At 38.7% G+C, this 19,757-nt stretch overlaps 1 pseudogene; it reads right to left on the reverse strand.

Moving 5' to 3' along the window:
• Positions 1–1,815: 1,815 nt before the first annotated feature.
• Positions 1,816–3,183, reverse strand: LOC112909248 (putative elongation factor 1-alpha-like 3; annotated as a pseudogene).
• Between the last annotated feature and the right edge of the window lie 16,574 nt (positions 3,184–19,757).

Raw genomic sequence — 19,757 nt, forward strand, 5'->3', positions numbered from 1 at the left:
TTTAAACTTAGTCAGAGGCCACAGTATTTTATTGCTAGCATTAACTATAATGAACTTTACAAACAATTATTTATATTTAAATAATTATTTTTATACCTTTACTATCTCTACTGGTTAAACTAATTGTATTGGTTTCTTTAGAGTGAGAATAATTTTGCACTATCAAGATAAAAAACATATCATTTGAAACAGAAATGGACAATGATTTGTGTCCTGAGCTGAATTTTGTTCCTCCAAAATCCTTTTTTTGTTTTGTTTTATTTTGAAGTTGTGGAATTCTATTGGTTTCTAATTTATAGGCCTCATCAGTGCCCCTGGTGGTACTGTTGAGACCAGTTTACCTAGTTTAGAACTAAATGGAGATTTTTCCATTGCAGTCACTTTCTACAGAAGTTAAGTTGTAAGACATTTCACTTAGCATTGTCATAAAATACAAAGTGTCCTGTATGCTTTCTGCCACACTTCAAAGCAGCTTGAGAAACTGATTTCCCTTTCATAAAGCAAAAGTTTTAGGATCAAATAGGGTCTTTCAAGAATGCTCAAATGGTCAAAATTCACATAGCAATATCTCAAATTTGCCAGCTTTTCAAAGCCAAGAATTTAATGGTTGTCACCCAAATACTGTTAAATTCACAATATGTTATAAATTACCACTCATTTCTCAAGAGCTCTTTGCTTTTCATCCTGTTTATCAACTTCAAACTGTCATCTTTCAATATTCCCTTCATTAGGCAATGTTATTGGAATGACACTTAGCAAAACCTCTAAGACATTTTCAGACTAAAAACAAAGCTTACACTACACTCCAGTCCAAATGGATCCTTACTCTCATTAGGTATTTCCCATTGCACCTCTTCAAACTTTGGGTTTACTCTCCAGTGCGGTAATGTTCCCTCTTCACCCAATCTTGCTCTTTAAAGATGAAAATTCCTACTTAAAACGGATTTCTAAGTTCTTAAGTGACTGTGAACTCCAGTAGCTTTTCTTCTACAATCTAGATACAATTAACACTACTATGAAGTAAAATGTTATCAAATGCCTCTCATTTTAGGGTATTTTTATTTCAACATTTGTAAGTGTGACAATGCATTCCAGTAACTGAGAAAACTAAAACATGACATTCTATTAACAAGTTTACTTCATAGAGATAGAATACAAATTTTATACACAACACACTGACTTTGGTATTACAGAATTTAACCTGTTTTATAAACTATCTTATGCTGTTACTTATAGTGTTACTTATGGTGTTACTCTGCTTATCTAAGAGAAAATGTGTTGCACCAACACACCCCCTTTTCCCATAGCATTGTTTTCACTATGTATTTAAATAGTTTTTCCCCTTAAACAAGGTGAAAAACCTCAAGTTCCCACCCAGGAAAACAGTTAACCGAAATTTTAGTTTAAACACTAGAAATAGGTTCTGTGCAACTCTCATCTTTTACCTCAATACTATACAAGGTTACAGTGTTGACCAAAAGAAGACACAGGTTTCTCATTAAATTTTTGTTTTAATGGGTCTCAAAATTCTGTGACAGATTTTTGGTCAAGTGGTTTCCAATAAAAAGTACTGATTTTAAAACTAATAACTTAAAACTGCCGCACACGCACACACACACACACACACACACACACACACACACACACACAAACCAAACGGTCCACAAAACAGTGTCCTTTCCTTCTGAAGGTTTTACGATGCGTTGTCATCATTAACCAGACTTTTACTATTAAACTTCAGTGGCCCATTGACCCAGTCCTGAGACCTTCTTCCACCACTGATTGAGACTGGGGTGCAGGTGTCGGGGATGATATTCATTCCGCCTTCGGAGCTTTCTGGGCAGACCTGGTGACTTGGCCAGCCCCAGCGGCCTTCTTGTCCACTGCTTTGATGACATCCGCGCAACCGTCTGTCTCATGTCGCGAACAGCAGAACAGCCCGGAGGAGGACGGTCAGAGAAGCTCTCGACACACGTAGGTTTGCCAGGAACCACATCAGCAATGGCAGCAGCCCCAGATTTCACGAACTTGGGACCATCTTCCAGCTTTTTTCCAGAATGATGATCTGTCTTCTCCTTCAGCTCAGCAAACCTGCCGGCGCTGTGAGCTGCGTGACCATCAGCACAGGTGCGTGTCCAGCGCCGACCTGGCCCGGGTGGCTCAGGATAATCCCCTGAGCCGGGAAGCTGCTGCTTCCATGGGTGGGTCATTGCTGCTGTCGCTGGCCACGTTGCCACAACGAACATCTCTGACAGATGCGCTCTTGACCTTGAAGCCCACGTTGTCCCCAGGAAGAGCCTCACTTCATGGTGCATTTCCGCAGACTTTCCTTCAGCTGCGACATTGACCGGAGCAAAGGTGACCCCAGCGCCAGGCTAAGAGCACCAGGCCCGCTCGGCCCGGGGCCAGCACCGACACCCCCGATGCTGTGGACGTGCTGGAGAGGCAGGTGCGAGGCCTGTCGGGCGGACGAGTCGGCGGCAGGACGCAAGCCCGGGCTCCAGCAGTGTGGCCCGCGGGCTCCCGTCTTTACGGGGGACTTTCCGTCCCTGGAACCGAGGCCTGTGAGCGCTTGGCTCCAGCACGTGGTCCCCATTCCAGCCAGAAGCTGGCACCAGTGCTCCTGTGTCGGGGTTGTAGCCAGTTTTCAGAATGTAGGTGCTGACTTCCTTAACGATTTCCTCGGATCTCTCCTGGCTGTAGGGTGGTTCCGTGGAATCCTTCTGTTAACACCAACAATTAGTTGTTTTACACCCGGTGTGGAAGCCAGAAGGGCACGCTCACGGGTCTGCCCATCCTTGGAGACACCTGCTTCAAATTCACCAACACCAGCAGCGACGGTCAGGCCGGCACAGTCAGCCTGAGATGTGCCTGGAATCATGTTTTTGATAAAGTCTCTGTGTCCTGGGGCATCAATGATGGTCACATAATACTGCTGGTCTCGAATTTCCACAGGGAGATATCGATGGTGATACCACGTTCACGTTCAGCTTTCAGTTTATCCAAGGCCCAGGCACACTTGAAGGAGCCTTTTCCCATCTCAGCAGCCTCCTTCTCAAATTTTCCGATAGTTCTTTTGTCGATCCCACCACATTTGTCGATCAGATGGCCAGTAGTGGTAGACTTGCCCGAATCTATGTGTCCAATGACGACGATGTTGATGTGAGTCTTTTCCTGTCCCATTTTTGGTTTAGGTTTAGTGGTGGTTTTCACAACACCTGTTTTCTGGCAGCAAACCTGTTGTGAAAAAGCTGTCCTTCCAAAATTCTTATGTTGACATCCTAACTCTCAGGCTCCCAGAATGCGACTGTATTTGGAGATAGAGTTTTTGTAGAGGTAACTAAGTTAAGATGAGGCCCTTTAGGTAGGCCCTAATCCATTCTGGCTGCAATGTGTATAAGGAGAGGAAATTTGGACATGGAGTGGTATCAGATATAAACACCTGCACCAAGCAAAGAGCATGTGAAGTCATGGCAGGAAGGGAAGCCCAGGAGACAAACCTCAGAAGAAACCAAACCTGCCAATACCTTGATCTTAGATGTCTCAGCCTTCAGAACTATCGGAAAGTAAATCTCTGCTGTTCAACCTACCTAATCTGTGGTATTTTGTGACAACAGCTCTAGCAAACTAATACAGTTTTGATTCTTACAAACGCTTAGGAAGAAAGTATAGCTACTACTTTTTAAAATTTGTTGTTATTTTATAGAAAAGAAAAGAAAAAAAAAAAGCACAGGAACCAGGGTTTGATGTCGGCAGTAAAAAATCAGAGTCTTGCCATTGACCTCCAAGCTTTCTTGTTCCTCTTACTGCTTATTATATACAATGCTATTAAAACCATATTTACATTATACATATTTTATTGTCGAATTGAGTATATTGTTATTAAAAAAAACAAATTATAAGTTATGATAGGAATAAAGAAGAAAAGAAAAGAGAAAAATGCAGGTTTAGAACATTCATAAGAAAAATATTTCCACTGAGCAGATAAAAACCATGACAATATATTGCCATAAACTTACATGGCTTGGAGTAATAATCAAAGTTCACGTAGATAACATAGAAGACCTCAGGACCTGTGATGAGACAACAGAATGACTGGAGGCACATTGTCAGCACTCAAAAATTATATAGAAGTAAACTTTCATATAAATGAACACTTTTTGAAATAGCAAGAAAAAAAAGACAATATGCTTAAAACACATAAGGGACATAGAAGACAGAATCGAGAAACACAAGTGATATAATGTATATAAACAAAATTACTGAGCAGAAAATCTTAGTTTATTTAAATTTTACAGTAATGATAAAAAGTGGAGAGACTATGGTATGTGGAATTAACCTCTCCACTCAGTATAATTAGAAAGACTGAAGCAAAATGAAAGAAGGCATTGATCTGAAGACATCAGACAGTAGGCCAGGCAGAAAGGAACTGAGGGACCTGCATCTAGACAGACCACTTTGGACTGCTCTTCCCTTGAGATGATTCCCAACACAGAGAATAGTGGATGAGGGACTGAAAAGCTGACATACTTACCAGGATGGAAACAAAAATTAGACTTTAGAACCAAATAAGAGGTTCCCTGTTAGCACATGTCCAGCCTTTCACTTGGGACTTGAAGAGTTACACGCAACTAGTGAGAAAGAACCGGAAATATACCAGGCCTCATATTTTACGTCAAGGAAACAGATATACAGAAAGGTTAAGTAATTTGCCAAAGGTCCTACAATTAGTAGGAGCAGAGCTGGTATTTGAGCTTGGCTAGTCTGGCTCCAGAGTTCATGCTTTTTACTATCACTATGCAGTATTATCTCTGTATAATATAGGCATCCAAATCCAACAACAACAGCACAAATGAGACCTTAGACCAATTTCACATATAAATTTTGATACAATAATCTGGAAAAAAGACAGAAAACAAAATTCAGCAGCACATTAAATGAATGATATAAAAAGAGCAGGTGTGATTCATGCTAACAGGGCAAAGAGGATTTACCATGAAGAAAATTATTAATTTAACCCAAAATACTAATACAAGGGCAAAGTCATAATAATCTCCACAGATGCTGAAGATTCTTTTGATAAAATGCAATATTCATTTTTATTTTTTTTAAATATTTTATTTATTTGTTCATGAGAGATGGGGGGTGGGGGGCAGAGACACAGGCAGAGGGAGAAGTAGGCTCCTTGTAGGGAGCCTGATGCGGGACTCAATCCCGGGTCTCCAGGGTCATGCCCTGGGCCAAAGACAGGCGCTAAACTGCTGAGCCACTCGGGCTTCCCTCATTTTTATTTCAAAAATACTTAGAGTAAAACATAAATGAAAAGTTGTTTTAATTATACATAGATGAACTCAAGAGTCCATAGTATGTTAGTGGAAAACACTAGATATACTAAAGTTAGAAATGAGACAAATTATTACTAGCTAGTATAATAGTTAGCATTAGATGAGAGAAATAAGAGGCAAAATATTTGAGTAGTGGGAGGTAACTTATCATTATTAATAGAAGAAATGATTTTATATCTTTAAAAGACAAGAGAATTGAGTACTAAACTATTGCAATCAAAGAGATATTTCAGTAGGATGGCTGAAGCAAATTTGATATACAAAATTTGATGGCCCTTTTATATATAATCAATGACCAGTTAGAACATAAAATGGAAAAAGATTCAACTTATAGTAATACCAATACAATTTTTAATATTTATGAATAACTTTAACAAGAAATGTGCAAGACCTCTGTGAACAAAATATTTAAATGCTATTGTTTGATATAACAGAAGACTTGAATCAATTGGAAGATGTGCCCTAGTCTTGGACAAAACACTCAATATCATAAGAATGAATGGATTAGAAGTTCTCAAGAAATAATGGCTAATGACTTCCAGAATTGAAGCAGAACATCAACTCTCACATTGGAGATGTGTGCCTTCTCTTGAGATAAATGAGTAAAAACAAGTCCACACCTAAACAGATCACAATCACATTGCAGAACATGAAGGACCAAAAACTCTTAAAATTTCCCAAGAAAAGTAGATAGGTTGTCTAAAAAAGCCAATTAGAATAACAGCAAATTTCCCATCAAACAGATTATTATTATACAACAGAATGAAGCGAAATGAAATACTAAAAAAATATTTAGGTAGAATCAATGCCACCACGGAATTCTACCCCCATTTAATAGTAAGAACAAAATAAAGACATTCAGCCACAAAGGATGTTGATGCTTTCTAAAAAGTGTAATCAGACCACTTAGACATAATTGAGATTACGAAAATGCAGTGAAATCCTACATAATGGATTTATTTCACATCTGTTTTCTATGAAGCAAACATAGTGTGAATAGTTCACTGGAGCAAATATTTTAGCAAATGTAGTTTTTTAAAACAAACCTTTTGGGTCTCTAGGTTACAAGTTAACCAAACCATACTATATATACTAGTTTTTGTCTTTTATCTAACATCATATCTTTGCAGATTTTTTCATTCAAGTGCATCCAAGGCTGTATGATTTATTCCAGAGCTTCACTATATTAATTAACTGGTTTTACTTGATGTAGACTTACTTTGGAAGTCTTCATGCCTTATACTTCTTTTTCTCTGTGCTACATTCTAGGTCATTTCTTCAGATCTTCCCTCATTTTGGTGACTCTCTTTATTGTGCCTAAACTACTGATTAATCTAGCTACAGGATTTTATTTAATCCCAAAGACTGAATTTAAGATTTTCACTTGTCTATTTTTCAATTCCTTACTCTTATTTTTATGATTTACTTTATCTCTTTGAACAATTTTAGCTACACATTTTAAAAAGTGTTTTAGATCACAAGTCCTCTAATTACTTAAGTGTTAATTCCACAATTCTTGGGTCTGTGGACTCTCCTCTCTGATATTCTTCAAGTGCTTTCTAATTTTTGTTCATGTGGTCATCTTAAGTGGGAAACATACTCTCTGGAAGGCCATCATCTATCTACTCTTGGCTATGGAGATCTCTCTATAAGGTATCAAGATGAACACAGCTTAGGTGCAATTAGAGTCATAGGCTTAACTTTTTTGTTTTTTTCAAAAGATTTTATATATTTATTCATGAGAGACACAGAGAGAGAAGCAGAGACATAGACAAAGGGAGAAGGAGACTCCCTATAGGGAGCCTGGTGTGGGACTCGATCCTAGGACCCCAGGATCATGCCCTGAGCCACAGGCTCAACTATGCTCAACTACTGAGCCACCCAGGCATCTCAGGCTTTGAATCTTTCTCTCTTTTGTCTTACATTCAATTTCTCAGCTTGGTTGTCCCATGCTATATGAGTAATGTGATTTCTGGCCCCTGTATCATTATTTTGTATATCTTCAAGCTCTGCTCTCTTGAAATTGATTGTTTCTACTCACAGCCTAAACTGGGTATTTTTCCACCAACTGGGATCTTAGTTGACAGGTGGAACTTTTCTAGTCCTTGTACATAGATAGAGCAAAGCTTTTCGAGCTCAGGGCTCTAAATATTTACCCAGAAGAAGATTTTAAAATCCTCAGCCCAAGACATGAATCTATTATAGATTCCAATCACTTATCCCTTTCTTTCCATATAACTTCAGTTTCTACTCCATGACTCTGGGATCACTCTCTTTTTGATACATAATCATATCCATTTCTTTCTTATGAGTTCAGTCATGCAACAGCAATTTCTGACACTAACATCATTTTCCAGGTTAAAATATAAGCATAAAAACAAAGCAATTGTGATGATATCAGAAACCATAGAAAAAGAATTCTATGAAGTTATGTTTTGAACCCCTGTGATAGCATCAGACTCTGCAGCTGTGTTAAGTGACAATACAGCAGATCTATATGCATAGTTTTGTTGTGACAGAGTTGTCTTAATGGTAAATGATCATTCCACTGAAGTGAGATTATTGAGATTCAGTCTGTCTCACTTTGTACTTCAAAGTTTACAAAGTACTTCAAAACAGAACTGAAAACAAAAACAAAAACAAAAACAAAGCAGAACTAATAGGGCAGCCTGGGGAGCTCAGTGGTTTAGCACCACCTTCAGCCCAGGGTGTGATCCTGGAGACCTGAGATCCAATCCCACATCAGGCTCCCTGCATGGAGCCTGCTTCTCCCTCTACCTGTGTCTCTGCCTCCCTCTCTCTCTCTCTCTGTTTCTCATGAATGTATAAATAAAATCTTTTTAAAAACAAAAACAGAACTGATAGTTGAAAGGCCACCTATACTTTTGAAAAGATATTGTTTGAATAACATGATAGGCAATGAAAGTCAAATTACAAAAATGAAGGTGCTGAAAGGTAGCAATTTGACACAAAAGAAAGTGTAGAACATTCCTAGTGCCAGCACAACAACGGGATTCAGAATCAATTTACATGTCAGAACATTTTCAGATCTATTCTAAAAAGGAAAAATTTCCCCGCATTTATTATGGTGAAGGTGACACTAACCAAATTTTTATTTTGTCTGACAGTCCCACATTAATAAGAATTAGCATGTGAAAAATTTTACATGGATGACACATAGGAAAAGCCATGACACATAATTTTAACTGCAATAAGATTTATTTCCTATTTTATTCATGTTTCCACTCAACAAGCTAGAACCAATGTACTCATATATAATTTTAAAGCCAAAAAAAAATCTTATAGCTAAATTGTTCATAAACATTTCTACTACATACTGTGAACAGGGGCTTTTAAGAGCAATCTGTTTGAAAATCTCTGATGCTAAATATTTCAAATTATTTTTCCTATCTTTTAAAAACATAAAGAATAAAATGATAGAGTTAGAAGCAATATTCCTCACAAAGAAAACTATCATATTGCTTGTTTTTCATCTCTACTATCAAAGAACTCCAACAATGTGTTTCTATGACTAATTGGGAATGGGGAGGAGGAGATACAGTACCATTGAAACTTCAACTCCTAGGACTGTCTCCTGGAATTCTGATTCTCTTGATCTGTGTCCGAGTTCAAAAATATGCATTTTAACGAATATCCCTTCCATATGATTCGTGGGCACACTAAATTTTGGCATAAAAATACTGATTGAAAGAGACACATGCACTCTGATGTTTATAGTGGCATTACCAACAATAGCTGGCTGGGACGCCTGGGTGGCTCAACGGTTGAGCATTTGCCTTTGGCTCAGGGCCTGATCCCAGTGTTCTGGGATCGAGTCCCACATTGGGATCCCTGCATGGAGCCTGCTTCTCCCTCTGCCTGTGTCTCTGCCTCTCTCTGTGTGTCTCTCATGAATAAATAAATAAAATCTTTAAAAAACAAAACAATAGCTGGATTATGGAAAGAGCCCAAATGTCCATCAACTGATGAATAGATAACAAAGTTATTCGTGTGGTGTATAATGTGTATATATATATATAAAATCTGTGTGTGTATATATATATAATATATATAATATTCCATTATTCCATATATTTATAATGAAATATTACTCAGCCATAAAAAGGAATGAAATTTTGCCATTTGCCATGACACAGTTGGAGCTAGAGAGTACTATGTATGCTAGGCAGAATAAATCAGTAAGAGAAAGACAAGTACCATATGATTTCACTCATATGTGGAATTTAAGGAAAAAACAGATGAACATAGGAGAGAAAAAAAGGCAAACCATAAAACAAACTCTTAACTATAGAGAACAAACTGAGGGTTGCTGGAGGGGTGATTGGGTTAAATGGGTGATGGGGATTAAGGAGTGCACTTGTATTAAGATGAGCATTGGGTGTTGTATGTAAGTGATGAATACTACATTGTACACCTTAAAATAATATTACACTGTATGTTAACTAACTGGAATTTAAATAAAAACTTGAAAAAGAAAAAAAGACCAAAAAAAACAAAAAATATTATCCTGCAGTTTGAAATCCATACACAATGCACCATATCTGAAGAATTAATTAGAGAATATTTTTCAGGGAGAAATGGCACCAGAGAAGTGTTTAAAATGTAAATTAATAAAAAGAAGAATGTCTGAACCATAGGGATTTTGATGAGTCAACCCTAATATATCTGTTGGGAATTACTTATAATTATTATAATTTTATGATGGATTAGGTAAAACACACACACACACACACAAATTACTAGAATTTATAATTTACTTGAATTCAAGTAAATTGAATATACTACATTATCAGTGGCAGAAATTAACCCATAAAGTAAATGCTGAAATTACAATCAAATTTATTATTCATGAAAACATTCACAGTACCTGATTGAGCAGTTTTATTTGTTAAATAAGCCAGCTTTTAAACTTAATGCTATTAAGATAAGCCATTAATTCATTTTCCATTTTTAGCTTTTAAAAATTCATTGTTGCAATATTATTACTTTTTAATCATTAATATAGAAAACTATTACTCAATTTTAGGTTTGAAAACTGACAAGCACTTGTGTTCCTCTATACCAACATATAAGTGGAACAAGTTTTCAAAGCCTTCTTATTTTATTGCTTATTAATTAATTTTCACTGTATTACACATTTGTCTAAAACAAAAACATTAAAACTTCTGTCATTTTTTATTTTGTTTTGTTTTAATAAATGTTAATATTTATATGAACCCATCAGACACATGGAGAAAAGCATGGAGCAGACTCTTTAAGACAAGGAGAGTCCAGCTACAGCACACAATGGCTTTGATATGGACCATCCCATCAGGAATTGTGTGTATAAATTTTATCCGTAGATGTATACATTGTACCTTTTTTCCAATCAATACCAAGGACCAAAAAACTCTTTAAAATGTCATTGGTTGTTTTACCATTAAGCAGTTCAGAAATTTAAGTCTTTACCAATGTCACCCACAAATTTAGTAACAACAAATTTTTTTTTAAGATTTTATTTTTTATTTATTCATGAGAGACACAGAGCGAGAGAGAGAGGCAGAGACACAGGCAGAGGGAGAAGGAGGCCCCATGCAGGGAGCCGGATGTGGGACTAGATCTCAGGTCTCCAGGATCACACCCTGGGCTGCCCTTGGCACTAAACCACTGTGCCACGGGGCTGCCCAACAACATATTTTATAGCAGTGAAATTTTCTGCTTCCATCCAATTTTAAGTTTAAGGAAAATTGGATTGAGCTCAATCTTTTAATCATTTGTTACTATGTGAGTTGTTTTATAACGGCACCTTCTTCAGCTTGGCTTCCGCCTATCGCTGCATGAGCAACATTCTTCAATCCAATTTATTATCCAAGGTGATTCTGAAATTGACTTTGAAGGAAGTTTTAAGCAATTGTAATTTGGCCCTCTGATTGGGTTTTCTATTCTACCAGGGGAAGACTTTTTTTTTCTTTGAAGCTGCAAAATAGGATATTTTTCAAATGTACAGGATAGTATAAAATAGCAAGATGGATGATTTCATAAAGTTATATCTCTGGATTTTAACGAGGGTTATAAACTTGAACCCCACGTTGGGTGTAGAGATTACTTAAAAATAAAATCTTTAATAAAATAAAATAAAATAAAAAGTCCAGGGACAGAGTTAGAACCTCCACCATAGCTCAAATGAGGGGTCGAAATCCCTTCCCTGTTTCTCACTGCTTCTCTCTGCTGTAATTTCCTTCTTAGGCAGGCTATTGTCATATGGCAGCAATGGTGGCCTTGACAAAAATCCAAGATTTCATTCTGCTAATTTAGCTATCCAATGGAAAAGAGAGAACTTTTACAGTAGAGAGTTCCAATAAAAACCCAAGGTTTAGGACACCTGGGTGGTTCTGTTGGTAGAGCATGTGATTCTTGATCTCAGGGTCATGAGTTGGAGCCTCACATCAGGTACAAGATTCCAGAAAAGAAAAGAAAAGAAAAGAAAAGAAAAGAAAAGAAAAGAAAAGAAAAAAGAAAAGAAAAAAGAAAAAAAGACACCCAATGGCTGATTTTCATTGACTTGAATTAGGTCACAAGCCTGCATCTCAGTGAGTAGCTCGTATTAGGGGTGGTGGAAGGCTTTTGAGTGCCCCTGGGATTAGGGGTGAGGTAAGGACAGCTAACCCAGTTTTGGTGAAGGTGAAGGAGGATGGTACTCCCAAGCACAATAGGGGTGCTGTTTACAGAAGCAGCATGGATGCTGGCAAGGCAAACCCATGAATTTTTACTGCATGCTACTACATGCCATATATTTCCTCAGCCATGCAAACAAACCACTGGAGGATAGTCAATCCTGATCTGAGGAGCATCTGAAGGTCTGCCCAGTGGCAGGGAAGCACTCCTGTTCCTCAGGCACATGGACTTCACTCTGCCCAGAGGCCCTGTTTGCAGACACACCTCCTTGCCCAGCCCACTCAGACAGGCCTGAGCCATGAACAGTAGTGCTTTAGGCTCAAGCTGAGGACTCCAGCATATGCCAAGTTTGACTTTTCCTTCTTAGGAATTTCCTTTGGCTTAAGGGCCCCTTCTTTGTCATTCTGTTCATTCTTAAGAAGTCCGTGCTGCTAGAATGTCTGCAAGTTAGCATAGTTTATTGCCTAATATAGACTGCTGCAGGAAGCAAACTTTTTTTCCCCTTCTGCATCATTGAAAGATGTTTTAACAAAAGGAACAGTTTCCTCAGAGGGTGAGAAAAAAAAATAGGAAGGGAATAAATCATAATGAAAGGAAGAAAAATTGGATCTCTTCCCATTTGTACTGTAAGTCAGTAATATTTGGAGGAAAGCCATCTTAGTGTTAATTAATTTAAGAAGGGAAGAGGTCATGAGGTTTTCTATCCATTTAAGAAAGGAGCAAACACTATAATAACAAGTTTGTCTGAGAGAACTCAAATCCACAGTAACAGGGTCTTTGGAATGATGTCCTTGACATTCCTGTTAAAATTTAGTTGAGGAATCCCCCTTTAGTGCCTAATATAATCAGAATACTTCAAGTGCTTCATAATTATAATTAAGGTAGGTCGAGAGACAAAGGTTGTGATAATTTCAAGGTATAGTCAGTTCTGTTTGAAAGCTTGTTTTGAAAACATCAATTTATTTTAACTTAAAGGGATAATTTGAGCAGAATGAGGCTAGAACTGCTAGGGGAATGCACAGAGCTGCTGAGTGAGCTGAGTGGGCTACTCAAACACACATACACGTGCCAGGATCTCAAGTATAAACCAGCTACCTTGGTTTATGTTTGTGTTATGAGCTATACCCATCCACATCTGTTGGTACAAGTCTCCATCCCATTTCCATAATGCTTCCTCCATTACTTGACGTTAATTCACAATCAATCAATACACAATTGTGTATTTACAATCAATGTGGGACCAGCGCTCTCTATCTTCTATTTTCCAAAGGAAGCTTAAAAAAAAAGCTAGATTTTTAAAAATATATTAAATACTGAACTATTTATTTCTTAACCGTTTAAAATGTACCACACTGTGCTGTGGTTTTTATTAGTTCTCATTTATTTCCCTTAAATGTATCACTGACAGTTTTTGAATGTCACACCCCTAACCTCAGTTTTACTGTAAGCCCTATGGTTTTTATTGCTCAATTTTGCAGGGTGATGATTTTTAGGAAGATATATGTCACTTTAGAATAAAATCAACTGTATCAAGTATCAAAAAAGCTTCAACAGAAGTTCTCAATATTAAATAATTTTAAGTAATATTTATTGAATGAGCACTGTGTTCTAGATTTTTACATGTATTGGTTAGCTAACTTAGGTGGGGTTTTTTTGTTTTGTTTTGTTTTGTTTTGTTTTGAGAGAGAGAGAAAGAGATAGAGTGCCTGGCATGTGTGCACGTTAGCAGGGGTGTGGAGCAGAAGGAGAGGGAGACAGAAAATCTTTTTTTTTTTTATTTCTTTATTTTTTAGTAAATTAATTTTTATTGGTGTTCAATTTACCAACATACAGAAAAACACCCAGTGCTCATCCTGTCAAGTGTCCCCCTCAGTGCCCGTCACCCATTCCCCCCCAGCCCCGCCCTCCTCCCCTTCCACCACCCCTAGTTCGTTTCCCAGAGTTAGGGGTCTTTATGTTCTGTCTCCCTTCCTGATATTTCCCACACATTTCTTCTCCCTTCCCTTATATTCCCTTTCACTATTATTTATATTCCCCAAATGAATGAGAACATACACTGTTTGTCCTTTTCCAATTGACTTACTTCACTCAGCATTATACCCTCCAGTTCCATCCATGTTGAAGCAAATGGTGGGTATTTGTCATTTCTCATGGCTGAGGAATATTCCATTGTATACATTGACCACATCTTCTTTGTCCATTCATCTTTCGATGGACACCAAGGCTCCTTCCACAGTTTGGCTATTGTGGACATTGCTGCTAGACAGAAAATCTTAAGCAGGCTCCACGCCCAGCATGATGCCAATGCAGAACTCTGCATCTCAAAACCCTGAGATGTGACCTGAGCCGAAATCAAGAGTCAGAGGCTTAATGACTGGGCCACTCAGATGGCCCAAATTTAACTTAGTCTTAAAATGACACAAGTTAGGTGTAATTATTATCCACATTTTATAATAGGATTTAGAGCAATTAAATACTTTATTTCCATCACAGAACTAACAAACAGTTGGGATTCCAGCTCTCTGAGATTGCAGATCCTGCTTTGACTAGCAGGGCCACATATCAGCCATGGTCAAAGTACTGTGCCAAGGGAATCAGGCCCTGAAACTGGACATCCTTGAGGTCAAATCCAGGTTTCACCACTTAACTAGGTGTATATCATTGAACAAGTTACTAGAACTTTCTACATTCAGTTTGCTAATCTGAAAAATGGAAGTCAATCATAATAAAAAAAGCTAATATTTATTGAGTATGTCTTATTTCTCTCAAAACACTTAGGAGATAGAAATATGATCCCCTTTCTACAAATGACAAAACTCAGGCTTAGAAAAGTTAAGAAATTTGATCACAGTGGCATAGCTAGTAAGCAGTGGAGCAGGGATTTAACCTCAGTCTGTTAAACTCCAAAGACTCACCTGAACCACTATCTACCACAACCTCCAATAAAACCTTTCTCCTAGTGGGGTGCCTGGGTGGCTCAGTGGTTGAGCATCTGCCTTTGGCATGTTCCCAAGGTCCTGGGATCAAGTCCCACATCCGGCTCCCTGCGAGGAGCCTGCCTCTCTCTCTGTGTCTCTCATGAATAAATAAATAAAATCTTTAAAAACAGAACAAACAAAAACCTTTCTTCTGGCTCTCTGAGGTTTGAAAGAGAGGATCTATAAATTACTTAGCATTATGCCCAGTCTAAGGGATAAACTCAGTGAATGAAGTACAGTATTATTACCACTGGAAATTAGCCAGAAACAAAAATCATTATAAAACAAGGTAAAATGTAAACAGTGTTGGGAGATGAAAAAGGCACAGTGTTGGGGCAGGGAGATGGGGGCCATGAATATCCAGGGAGTTCAAAGGAAGGAAACATGATATTTGCAAAACAGGCAGACAGAGATGTTGGAGGGTCGGGTATGTGGAGTGAACACAGAGACCCCAACACAGATAGGACTCGTGTGGAGTCTGTTCAGGGAGCAGAGTGCAGCTGTGGTCTGTGTAGGGAACCCTGGAAGGGTAGATGAGAAAGAGACCTACTGGGTGTCCCCGGGGAGGGCTTCAAACTGCTAGGAGAGGAGTCTTTGTTGAATCTGGTGCATGATGGGGAGTCAGTTTGGTTTTTGAGCATGGAGGTAAGGTAAGCAGGGCTGAGCTCTGAGAAAACAACAAATCTGGTGAGGATTATAGCAGAGAGCGACTGAGGGCGTGGGCAGGACAGAGGGCTTGAGTCATCAGATGCCGCCCCTGTCAGCTTCCAGGTGAGTGTGGGCTCTCCCAGAAGCACCTTCTAGGCAGCCCGGCCTCTGATGGTCCTTTCTGGCTTGTTCGGTTTGCTGTACAACAAGGCCCTCTGCAGGCAACCTGATGGCTACACTCAGAGGAACGGAGATGATGCAGGATCTTAAAATCAGTCCAAAGAACTGAGGGTGCAGACTTGAAAGGCCCATAAAACCCTGAACAAGTAGCAGCATGACAGAAGCGGGCTAGGTGCTGAGAGCAAGCGCCTCACCAAAGCACTGCAAGCATGTGGGACCAGCGCTCTCTATCTTCTATTTTCCAAAGGAAGCTTAAAAAAAAAGCTAGATTTTTAAAAATATATTAAAATACCTAGATTTCTAAATGTGAGCTTGTTTTAAAATAAACACCATGAGGGTCAAAGGAAATGTATCTTCAGGCTGGATGTGCTGTAAAGGCTGCATGTTTTCCACACACAACTTTCACCCAAAAGGGGAATGTAGAGATCATCCTGAGAGTCTTAACTCCTCCACTTAACAGATGAGGACATCATGTGCGAAGGGCCCCGACAAAGTTAAACTATCATGCAGCTGGACCAGATCGCAGGTCATTCAAGTGTCCATCCCTTGCATCAATCCTTTTAATGTTGCTTCCAATTTTTGCCCCTTGGTGGGCCACTGTCATTGAGCATCTTTCTTTAAAGTGTATGTGGGACTTGGGGTAGGATTGTAAGGGTGATGTGGTGGGAAGGAGATTAATAAAATTTTTCTGTAGATGGGGAAACCACGCATTCCCCATCCCCTCACCAAACTAAGCCAGGTGTGTCCCAATTAAGGGTGTCCCTTTTTCACAGGCTGGGGTCAAGTGTTCCTGAGTGACCTCCTCATCCTGGAGTCCTGAAGGTAAAACAGTCAACAGCCTCTCCCCAGAATGTACCTTCATCTGTCAGCGGGCACTGGAACCCTGTTCTGACCCCACCCTAGGGATAGTATGCAGATTTTTTTTTTTTTTAGATTGTGTTTATTTATTCATGAGAGACACACACAGAGAGAGAGGTAGAGACGTAGCAGAAGGAGAAGCAGGCTCCATGCAGGAAGCTCGATGCGGGACTCAATCCCAGGACCCCTGGATCATGCCCTGAGACACAGGCAGGCCCTCAACCATTGAGCCACCCAGGTGTCCCAGTATGCAGATCTTAATAATCAGCAGATGATAGCAAGGAGTTTCTGTGGTTGATCTATGACAAAGATTATTATTTTATATAATTTAAAGAACTTTTTTTCACTTGCATACAAACCACTTGGATATTATCTCTAAGCTAATCAAGAAACAAACCCCTTAACATCAATATTTTCCATAAAATATTGGGGAGCATTATCATACGGAGTTTAGATGTGGGGCTTTGGCATTAGGTCTATCTGTTCAAATCTAGGCTCTGCCACTGAAAGGCTAAGTGACCTTGACAAAGATTAGACTTGTCTCTTACCCTCGATTACACATAGTTGTGGATTCACTAAAATAATGTTAATAATGCTTTTCAAACATTGTAAGTGCTCGTGATTGGTAGCTATATTACACTATCAGTTTAACTCGATTTGTGAGGAGACTCAATATTGAATTGATATTTTCATGCAATTTTAAAGATCTATAGATGCCTTCTTTCCAGAAAGCTTGAAGCCTATATAATATCCTCTTAAAGATCAAAAGCACTGCTGGTTTGATACCTGCTTGACTGTGGTCCTAACCGAATTTCAATCTAAGTGATTTATGCTCCAATAACACCTGAGACATAAAAATTATAAAGAAAAGCCATGAGATATATTATAAATGAAACCCAACTAAAACATTCAATTCCCTATAATCACACTCATGATCTTTATAGGATGTTTCTTTGGAGGCTGTGGGTGTTGCCCACAATCTGGAATAGCCATCATGCTTAGTCTTGGCAGAGGGGTGAAATAAAATGGTGGGACTCATTCATTCAGGTGGATATTCTATAGGGGCCTAGCCTTTGCATTTTTAGGAAATGAACTGCTTGGCCTCTTGTACGCTGAGCTGTGTACTCATGGACTGAATAATTAACAGAAATCTGGAGGTGAATTTGGAAGATCTGCTCCTGAATGTGCTACTGAATGGGGCTGCGCCAAGATTTGGACAGAAATGTGGACTCACCCAGATTAGCAGTACCAGACTGACAAATTAAATTTCAACACTTCTAGTTCATCTTGGCAGATGCTAGTAATCTGATGTCATGCAGCCATGATGTAAGCCAGAAAGAGTGGTATTTTGCAATAGAAAGATTCTGGTAACCCTTCCCATGAATGTGGGTTGTGGGATATCAATATTTACATCACACTACAGAGAGTCTGTGACATCTTGCAATACCAGAAGTTAGATGGCTTACTCATGGTGTTCTGCAGACAAAAACTGTCCTTATGTCCAACATCAAATGCTTAAATTGCTGATGTTGGCCTTGTTATTTTCTTAAAAAAATTTTTTCAATTACATATAAGGAACAGAAATCTTCTTGATGTCACCAAAGTGGACAATTCAAAATTAAAGGATTAGGTTTTGTATTGTGCCAGGAAACACTAAAAGATAATCTATGTTTTAATTTCATCCACTTCAAACATCACAAAAACATAATATGCAAAAAGTAATTTGGGATGGGGCACCTGGCCAGTTCAGACAGTAGAATATGGGACTCTTGATCTCAGGGTCATGATTTTAAGCCCCATGTTGGTATAGAGATTATTTAAAAAAAAAAAAAAAGTAATTTGGGGAAAGAGGATACAATAACAAGTAATTAAAATTCTTTTTTGTTAATTTACTGGTTCACATATGACTGAAGTTACAGTGTTTGCTCCTACCCCTAGCATGGTCCAATATACTAATTAATGAAGCACTCATGAATATCGAGACTTAAGAATGTGTTCTCAAAGATTGAAGGATAGACACAGGAAGAAGACAAAACAGGAATTGAATGAAATCAATGAACTCCTTATCCAGTTTGATTTAGTCAAAGATGCCAGAAACATTCCCATTTCTTCCCTAGATGATCCACCTCACCTAATAATTCATGACTGAAAGCTGTAAAGGTAGTGCTGAGGCAGGGCTTCCCTGGCAGACTTTTCCCAAGGTCTTTATTGCATACAGAGAAGAGGAGAAAAAAAGACGAAAAATTTGCAAAACATCTTGTATGTTTTCTCACTCAAGTTCTACTTGCATATGTAAATATTGCTATAGGAATGCCAAGATTTCTCCCTGCAAAATTAAATCTAGGTGTTATGGGACCTGAAGACTATTTTGTATGATGGACCACAAACAGATGGCTTCTCTTAAGCCACACTCTACATTTCTGTCTCTCATGGGGTGAGGGAGGACATTTTATACCCTGAACGCACACTATTCCACAGTATTGGATTCTCTATTGGTCTCTGTTTTGCTTTGGCAATCTGGAAATTTTAATTCTCTGTCTGGTGTTATTTAATTTCAGTTATATTATGTTTACAATTTAGACATATTTATAGACAGCAGATATTTATAACTTTTTAGGTTATCACCTCCCCAGATTCTGGCATTAATTCCTCTTTCCTTTCATCAGGAGGCAGTCCTTAATTAAGCTTTATTGCTTCTTCCTGGACTCTCCTTAGCTTTTTAACACCTTTTTGAAATGCCCAGGAAGAGCATAGCTTTCTAGGTGCGGTTGCTGGAGTCACTGGGAGGAACCTTCACCTCCCCACTTTTTGGTATGATGTAACCTTTGCATACTTTGTGAGGACAAGCAGAAAGTGCTGACACGCACTTCATCTGCATTAAATTCCTTATGGAGGAAAAACAAAGCTGGAGAAATACCTTCTACTCAAAGGAGACAGCCTGTAAAGTTTTGTTTAGGAGTGAGCGGAGGGACGCCTGGGTGGCTCTGTGGTTGAGCGTCTGCCTTTGGCTCAGGTTGTGATCCTGGGGCCCTGGGATCAAGCCCTACATTGGGCTCCCTGCATGGAGCCTGCT

The sequence above is a fragment of the Vulpes vulpes genome, chromosome 2 (assembly GCF_048418805.1).
Source record: "Vulpes vulpes isolate BD-2025 chromosome 2, VulVul3, whole genome shotgun sequence".
NCBI classification, from domain to species: Eukaryota; Metazoa; Chordata; class Mammalia; order Carnivora; family Canidae; genus Vulpes; species Vulpes vulpes.